At 37.6% G+C, this 9626-nt stretch overlaps 1 long non-coding RNA gene across 1 annotated transcript; it reads right to left on the bottom strand.

Moving 5' to 3' along the window:
• Positions 1–263: 263 nt before the first annotated feature.
• On the bottom strand, positions 264–4721 carry LOC131701889 (uncharacterized). The gene is made up of 3 exons (XR_009309135.1): positions 4474–4721; positions 2567–2703; positions 264–2000 (listed from the first exon to the last, which is right to left on the bottom strand). It is a non-coding gene; the product is annotated as an uncharacterized LOC131701889 (long non-coding RNA).
• Positions 4722–9626: the final 4905 nt, after the last annotated feature.

Here is a 9626-nt window from a genome sequence, read left to right on the forward strand (position 1 = left end):
CTTATTCACAAAGAATACACTTGTTAAATATATTATTATTTTTATTATTATTATTTATTTCTTAGCAGACGCCCTTATCCAGGGCGACTTACAATTGTTACAAGATATCACATTATACATTATTTCACATTATACAGATATCACATTATTTTTACATACAATTACCCATTTATACAGTTGGGTTTTTACTGGAGCAATCTAGGTAAAGTACCTTGCTCAAGGGTAAGCAGCAGTGTCCCCCACTGGGGATTGAACCCACAACCCTCCGGTCAAGAGTCCAGAGCCCTAACCACTACTCCACACTGCTGCCCATATTGAAATATTGGTTTAATTAAACATTTTCTGTCAGAAGGCAGCAAGGTTTAGTTTACCAAAAAATAAATACAAATAATAATAAAAGTTTTCAGGTAACTTCAAATTTAACAACTACTTCATAACTAAACATAGTTGGTTTCTTCAGAGAACTAGTTAGCCTTATTGATTAAAAAAAAGTCATCTTCTACTATAGTTACCTATCAAAAACAATAAGAACTGTTAATTTAATAAAGCTTTATTTGTATGCACTAAACTAAAGTGTTACCAAAATTAGGATTTTTTTTTTGTACAAAACTGCTTCCATATACTTCCTACTAAAAAGCGATACATTTTTCTCCCATGTTTTAAATGTCAATGTAGGCCTACACCAAAAGTCTCTGGGTAATCGAAAGTAGAAAGTGCACCTATCATTTACTCTCGCCTGCATGGCGTCCCATTATGGGAGAACAATCCCCTAATCACATAATCCCCAGGCTGGTATACTGCAGTGGAACGCAGTGCAGATCTTCAGGCTCATTCCACGGATGAACTGGGGCAGAAAATGACAGCAGGTCTATATTCAAGCTGTAAACAAGTGAGGTTTTTCCTTTTTTTTTTTTTTTTTACAGCTTTGTTAGTGATATAAAGAACAAGTCAAAACAGAATAAAACAAAATAAGTCATGTTTAATAATAATAATAATAATAATAATAGTAAAGGTTTTCTTATTATTTTATCTGCAGATTAACATACAGCATGGCTTTCTCTGCTAAGTTGACAGCACATCTAAGCACAAAGTTTAAGATTTGCATGTGTCTTGTCATACAACCGGTGTGGCTACACATCCATAACAGGAAATAAGTTGACCGGTTGCATTTCAGAAATTGTTAAACCGAGATGCAAATCTTGCAGTAGCTGGATGGTTTACATCAGCAGAATGGTTTAGAGTAGACCCATTAAATGTTCTTTACTGTATATTTAAAAAGATAGATGACTCCAACTTTATAATAGATTACACCAGAAGCCTGCTTACTTCTGAGTGTATATATTCTTCAATATTTGGTTAAAGAATCACACACTTAATGGGAGAATAGTGCAACTGATTTAAAAAATAAATAAATGTATATTAATTATGAATACACAAAGATAGCTGGCTTACAAAAGATATACAAGTAATTGGAGTTTGGTATTTAGTCAGGCTGTTTACGGGGTTTATTTTGTTGAAACTGTAAACCAGGCCACAGTGAATAATAATACTCTCCAGAGTTGCAGCCTAGTAACTGGTGCAGTGCGTGTGCAACAGCGTACACGGCGGTGTAGACATTGAATGAAGATTGAATATCGAAGGCTTCCAGCAGGGAGGGCACGTCTGTAGAATTCAGTGACCTGCACTGGTCGCATACCTGGTAACAGGCAAGGATCTCGGAGAAAGCTTCATTTCGGCACACTGGTTCCTCGTTGGCCTTAGAGTTCTCCGATTCAATAGAAAGAGATTCGAACTCGGCAAAGCCGGGCATCTCTGCCTTTAATCATCTGTAGCATTTCAGTCCTTGTGTCTTCGCTGTAATAGGGTAGGATGGCTTGATAAGCTATGCAAATCAAGTATTTCAATGCCAGTTTAGATAGACTCTGCACTGTCTCTCTCACTTCCGAGGAGGGCAGTCAGGGTCCACTGAAACTGACAGTAGCTGAAGCATCGCCCCTCACCTGATAAGAAATCCATGAAGTTATACATATGAACAAACTGAATGCAGTGCACTTGGCCTCGTTGTAGTTATCTGGCAGTATTTCCCCCCCCCCCCCCCCATGTGTGAACAAACGAAGCTGAACAAGCCGCGCAGGCCAATGTAAGACAGATTCAGCACCAGACCTCAGATATTGCATATCGGCATTATAGTGTCCTTGTTAATGATTTCAACAGGAGGTAAACCTCTGATCAGCAGGTATATGGAAATAGCAATCTGGGGGGTGGTGTACAGAAAGATAAGAATGTATTGCCCCTGTTATTTAACCCAAAAATCAAAGGCATATAGATAGATAGATAGATAGATAGATAGATAGATAGATAGATAGACAGACAGACAGAGATAGATAGATAGATAGATAGATAGATAGATAGATAGATAGATAGAGAGAGAGATAGTTTAAAGGATGTTTTTTTAATGTTAAATTCTGTATATTGATCACACAATTGTATTAAGGAATAAAATAATAATTACTACTATAGTCAAAAAGAATAGCTTTACTTTCTGTAAGAAAAGGGAAAGACTTACCTGTGGCATAAGAAAGGGACTCAGAATGGGTCCCAAACTCAAGGCTATGCTGCTGAACATGGGGCCGATCACTGCCTTCACGTTGGTTTGATCGTTGTACAAGAAGGGCTGTGAATTTACTTGCAGCCCTTTCTTGGCTGAAACAAAAGTACAATATTCTCTTTAAGCAGGTCGCTACAGAGGTGCAATCCAAGACATGGTACCCCAGAGTCACGTTGGGAAGCAGGCTGCCGGAGCTGTTGTTTCCCGTTACAGCGAGTCTCATGGCCAGGTAAGATGGCCTGAAATCGCGTCGGCCGCTGCACTACAGGAGAAGCCCATTACAACAGTCTGTTTCTGTAAAGTTATGAAAGAGCCATACTGTGTGAAGATCTGGTGTAGCAAACAGTCTATTTCATAAATACCGAACTCGTACTTAATCCAAATAGACTCTGAAAAAAAAATTCTAAGTAACTCAAGCTAAAGCTTTGAAAATTGGCACACTATCCCCAAAAATGTAGTTAACGAATTTATGCTTATAATTTATGTTAATAATGCTATACAAAGTATGGATTAAAATGATTACAGAATGATATTGAACGATAATACTCTTTTGAAATGTGTTGATGACACGTTAGACTATATAACATATTTTTAAATCTGATTCTAATAATTTATCCCCAAACTAAAGTTACCAAAAATCAGAAGAAAAAAAATTGGTTCAAAAGGGGATTGCTTGACTTGACAAAAAAAGTGATTCTCTTTATTCCTTTTGTAAAAGATACTAAGAGGTATTTACAAAGCATTTACTGTTTAAATACTGAAATAGTTTAAGTAAAAGAAAAAAAATACACATTGAAAAATAGTTTTTTGTTTAAGTAATCCTACACTTAACTCGCACCAAAAATAGAATATTCTGCAAACATTTTTGTCGTTAAGCTTTGCGAAGTCATTTTAATTTAAATAACGCGAGGAAAATACAGAAAATTATGATTTTTTTTAATGAAATATAGATGAAAATATTAATGCGTATTACCTTTCAGTTCAAGCGGTGAACGTCGGATGCAGTACGGCCGCAAACCCAACGGTGTTGAAATAATAGTAATAGTTTAATAGTGACAGTTATGTTTAGGGGTAGACCCGGGGTTAGGTTTAGGGGTAGGGGTTAGGTTTAGGTTTAGCGGTAGGGGTCAAGTTTAGGAGTTATGTGCAAGTCGCATATGAAGTTGCACGGACTGCGCATGGACAAATACATTGTGTTGTTAATTGTTAATTGTAAATGGGTAGCGTGAATGATGGAGTAACATGGCGTTTAGTTCAATTAGTTCTGTTGAAAGGGAAAAAAGTTTTAAAAATATGATTTGCCGCATTTGCCAAAGATATCCCGTTTAATTACACACACACACACGTATATATTAGAGTTGTTTTTTGTTTGGGTGTGGGACGAGTTGTATAGGTAATAAATAGTACAGCTGTATTTTGTTTTACTATATTTTTGTAAATAAGTTTAGAATTGGTTTTACTTTCCGCATTTGTTTTCATTATATTAATATATTAAAGGTAAAGGATGAGAAATTTGGTAGAATTGTGTGTTTTTGAGTGTGTGAGTTAAATATAGTTTTCAGGTAACTTCAGGTTTAACAAGAAACTACTTTAATATTTGTTTTCACAACTAAACATAGTTGGTTTCTTAAGGGAACTACAGTTAGCTTAATAATAATAATAATAATAATAATAATAATAATAATAATAATTTAATCTTCTAAAGTTAGCGGACAAACACAACAATAACTATCAATTCACTTAAGCTTCATTTGCATGCACTAAACTAAAATGTTACCACAATCAGGAATTCAGTTTTTTGTTGTGCATAGACTTAAAAGGTGTTTTTTTTTTCTTCCATGTTTTAAAGTAGCACGCGCACTTACCATTTACTCGCCTGCATGGCGTCCCATTATCGGGGTTCTGCCCAGGGAGAAAAATCCACAGGCTGTTATACTGCAATAAAACACAGTCCATCTCTTCAGGGTCATTCCACGGATGACCAGGGGCAGAAAATAAAAGACAGCAGGGCTAGCAAAAAGTAAAGCATCGTTTGTGCATGATAAAGTTACGAAAGACACAGATGGTACCCGGTAACTCCAATTTACCCTGGTCGAGTCAGGTTGTGGTACAATTAATCATTTCTCAAATCAGCCAATTAAGTAGATATTAAGAGGAGGCGGGGTTTGTGGCGTATTGGTAAGGATGTGGTGAAATGAGAGTTGTCTGTGGGAAATAGGGAAATAACTTAATTTGATTTTTTTTTGGAAGGTTAGTTATAATGCATTATAGAATATCAGTGATATGTTTTTGTAATAAATGCAAGTTGTCCGAAAAAGTTGATTTTGTTTAAATATAATATTCAAGCTGTAGACAAGTGAAGTTTTTTGCATCTTTGTTAGTGGTGATGCACTATAGACCAAACTAGAATACTAATACACCATTAATAATGTTTAATAATAATAATAATAATAATAATACTTTTATTATATTATCTACAGATTAATATACAGCACGGTTTTCTCTGCTGAATTGACATCAGCACATCCAAGCACAAAGTTTAAGATTTGCATGTGTCTTGTCATACAGCCGGTGTGGCTACTCATCCATAACAGGAAATAAGTTGACCGGTTGCATTTTAGAAGTTGTTAAACCGAGATGCAAATCTTAGAGCAGCTGGATGATTCTGAAAACAAAAAGCCAAAAGAATACACACACACACACACACACACACACACACACACACACACACACATATATATATATATATATATATATATATATATATATATATATATATACACACATACATTGTAGTGTATGTGTGTAATTAAACATTTACACACGTTCTGCGTACCAGGACTCACCGTTGCTGATAGTCAGTAAAGCATGCATGTGCAGTCTACAAAACTTAATTTTATTTACACACCCACGGTAAATTAATCATACTTGCAATACCAATCAATTATTTTTCATTCATTCAATTTAAATGCACGTCGATTGCACAAAGTTAGATCCACAATATTAAAGTATGCTATGCAAATGAGTGTACTGTATGCAGAGTGTGCCCTCCCGACTAATTGTCATACTTTGAAAATAAATTACAGCTTTGCAGGACAAAAAAGGTGTCTGCTACTTGATGCATTGTGTAATACAGAATTATCACAAAATGCGAGCTTGTTCTTGCATAAAGTTCAGTGGCTGAGTTTATAACAGAAAAAAATAGCCATACCTTTTCCCTCCTATGCAATATATAACATTACTACCAAAATACAAAAACTACCAATTCCGTAAAAAAAACAAATGACTACAGTATTTATATAGATAAATGAATGCAATTTAACAACTACGTCAAATATTGAAGCAGGTTATATATTTATAGCATTTACATTGATAAAGAATGTATTGATACATAATATTAAACAGCTGTCTACAAAGTATTTGCCTACCTAAAAGCTAGCTATTTCTTTAAGTCCAACGGTTATTCTACACATTTTTGAACATGTTTCAACAGTCTTCTATAGTGTTACAAGATAGCGAATGTTTATACATTTGTCATCACGCCCAAAGTCGGCTTATCTACGCTCATTCATTGCCATTTGTTAAAAGCTTCAATTTACCGCTGTAGAAGCTGGCGGTATAGCTAGTGAAACGTTAGGATTATTGTCTATCAACATAGTCCCGGCTGTCTTCCTTTGTGTATTTGTTTGATTTACGATTTATCTGTTTTGGAAGAACTGAGATTCAAGGTATTTGATATAATATAATGGCTCTTTGAGCTAATTTATATATATATATATATATATATATATATATATATATATATATATATATATATATATATATATATTTCTCGCCCTCGCTGTTAAACATGGGTGGGTGGTCCCTTTCAGAAAGTGCTTGGGCAGTGTCCCGTTGGGCCACCCGTCTCCGGCGCCTATGACTATATATTTAAGAAAAAAAGTAACATAATATTATATGAAGTAGACGTTCAGGAGCTACTGGAGTTAGGATGGTGTTCGGGAAACACTGCAGTTTTAAAACGTTCATCTCCGATGGTCTTACGACTTTGGTTTGGTTCAAGTAGCTTTTAGTGAAAAAAAAAAAAAAGACCTGGAACAGAAATAGGACTTAGCAGTTTGTAACCAAATCTAAGCATATATACAAAATGTATATATATCAACTTACACAAATACAGCTGCTGTTCAGATTTGTTGTAAGAAAATTGAATCGGGTACGTAATCGGTTAAGTTAGCTGACAGTTTGATCAAGCTCGTGCTTTTTCCGTTGCTGTTTAGGGCGCGCCAGAGCTCGCGGGTGCCAGAGCGAGGTTGTTCACAATTTTCAACTGAGGTGATTTGAGAAGGAGCCGAGAAGATCGCAGTTGAGGTAATTGCCATTTATATATATATATATATATATATATATATATATATATATATATATATATATATATATATATATATTTCTCTCTCTCATTTCTAAATCGTGTAATATTTTACGATATCATAACTTTAGTTCCCACTTCACCTGGAGCGAATTTGACACACACACACACACACTCCACAATTACAGTTCTTTCTCCACGTCTTATTGTCGAAGTTCAGTTCAATAAAATTGAAGGGCAGGGCCGCAAGAGGCCTGGGAAACGTCTGATGATAACAGGGAGGAGGAATTTCTGAAAGACAAATAAGCCAGCCTCCCTCCCTCCCTCCCTCACTCACTCACTCACTCACTCACTCCCTGCCTCACTCACTCACTCTCTCACTCCCTCCCTCCCTCCCTCCCTCACTCACTCACTCCCTCACTCCCTCACTCCCTCACTCACTCACTCACTCTCTCCCTCCCTCCCTCACTCCCTCCCTCCCTCCCTCCCTCACTCACTCACTCCCTCACTCACTCCCTGCCTCACTCACTCACTCACTCACTCACTCACTCACTCCCTCTCCCACTCACTCACTCACTCACTCACTCCCTCACTCACTCACTCACTCCCTCACTCACTCCCTCCCTCACTCACTCACTCACTCACTCACTCACTCCCTCACTCACTCACTCACTCACTCCCTCCCTCCCTCCCTCCCTCCCTCACTCACTCACTCCCTCACTCACTCCCTGCCTCACTCACTCACTCACTCACTCACTCACTCACTCCCTCTCCCACTCACTCACTCACTCACTCACTCCCTCACTCACTCACTCACTCCCTCACTCACTCCCTCCCTCACTCACTCACTCCCTCCCTCCCTCCCTCCCTCCCTCACTCACTCACTCCCTCACTCACTCCCTGCCTCACTCACTCACTCACTCACTCACTCACTCACTCCCTCTCCCACTCACTCACTCACTCCCTCACTCACTCACTCACTCTCTCCCTCCCTCCCTCACTCCCTCCCTCCCTCCCTCCCTCACTCACTCACTCCCTCACTCACTCCCTGCCTCACTCACTCACTCACTCACTCACTCACTCCCTCTCCCACTCACTCACTCACTCACTCACTCCCTCACTCACTCACTCACTCCCTCACTCACTCCCTCCCTCACTCACTCACTCACTCACTCACTCCCTCACTCACTCACTCACTCACTCACTCACTCACTCACTCCCTCTCCCACTCACTCACTCCCTCACTCACTCACTCACTCTCTCACTCACTCACTCACTCACTCACTCGGTGTTCTGTTTCTTCTCCTGTACTCTCTGGCGCTGCTGTTTTTAAAGCCCTTCTAAATGGCAATCTGGTCAGCCTCGTGAAGAATGTCCCGTATAATTAGCGCATTAGTCAATTGGGGTGGAATTAAATCCAGGTGAATATCGTGTGACAGTTAGTGAAAGTAAGTAAATTAAACGAAAACAAATCCAATACATAAAACACACAGTGATAATCAGAGCACAGCGACTATATAAATGAATGTGAACAAGGAAAGGAAACATAAAGTATATAAATATATTAGTGCCAAAAATAAATAAAATATGTTTTTCTTCCTCAGTGGTTTTGAGTGTAGAGTTTAGATGTTGTTGTTTTGTTGTTTTTATTTTTTACAACTTTTTATTTATGTATGTATTTTTTTTTTTTTAGGCCACAAGTGAATTTGCAATGGCCCTTGGAAGAAGAAGATTTGAAACTTTATACAAAGGGACTGAAGATGTTAGTCTGTCTCCGAGTGTTGAATCCCAGACAGAGGTAGGGATATATACAATCACAGAACACTTGCCATTTCATTCTATTGTAGAATATCTCACACACACACACACACACACACACACACACACACACACACACACACACACACACACACACTGACTTTCTGTCCTTACAGCACATGGAGGGCAGTTAAAACGCTTAGTCATGTTTATTGGTATAACTACCAGTGTGGCTGCATTCCTGGATAAAGCAACATGTTGTCAGTTTCACAAATTTAAGATGCCAATCTTATGGCAGTTTACATCAGCGGAATGACCTGCATCCGTTAAATAGATGTGTTTTGTAAAGGGTGATGAATTAATACCTCAAGATGATGAATGCAACATTAATATCACCTTATTATCTTAACAGTCACGGTTTTAAAATCACAGAAAAATGTGAACTAGTAATAATGCAAATTGCAATGAAAACCAAGATACTTGGGGCAGCTAAATATTTTGTGAACTATGTATAGACTTACCCATTTGTCACGGTTGGCTACTGCCCTGTGCACTACAGGGATTGTTTCAGGTGTGGTACACATAAATGTGGAAGAACTCATTCGGAATGTCACAGGGCAAATTTTCAAAGCTTTACTCATTTTCTTTCCTCAAAGACAAATAAACTAAACTACTAAGACTAAGAATAAGAATAAGAATACAAAACTAGAAATAAGCACATAAGGCATTCAAGGCAGTTTTAATAATTTAGGTTGTATATTTGTTATCAAAATAATGAAAAAACAAAAAAGTAATTTACACACTTTGGAGTAAAAAAAAACCTCTGAAAAATCATCCCCTACAACCCAATAGTAGAACAGAGAACACAACAACCTTACTGAGCATTCAGTTCCA

This window comes from Acipenser ruthenus, chromosome 27 (assembly GCF_902713425.1).
Source record: "Acipenser ruthenus chromosome 27, fAciRut3.2 maternal haplotype, whole genome shotgun sequence".
In the NCBI taxonomy this organism is placed as follows: Eukaryota; Metazoa; Chordata; class Actinopteri; order Acipenseriformes; family Acipenseridae; genus Acipenser; species Acipenser ruthenus.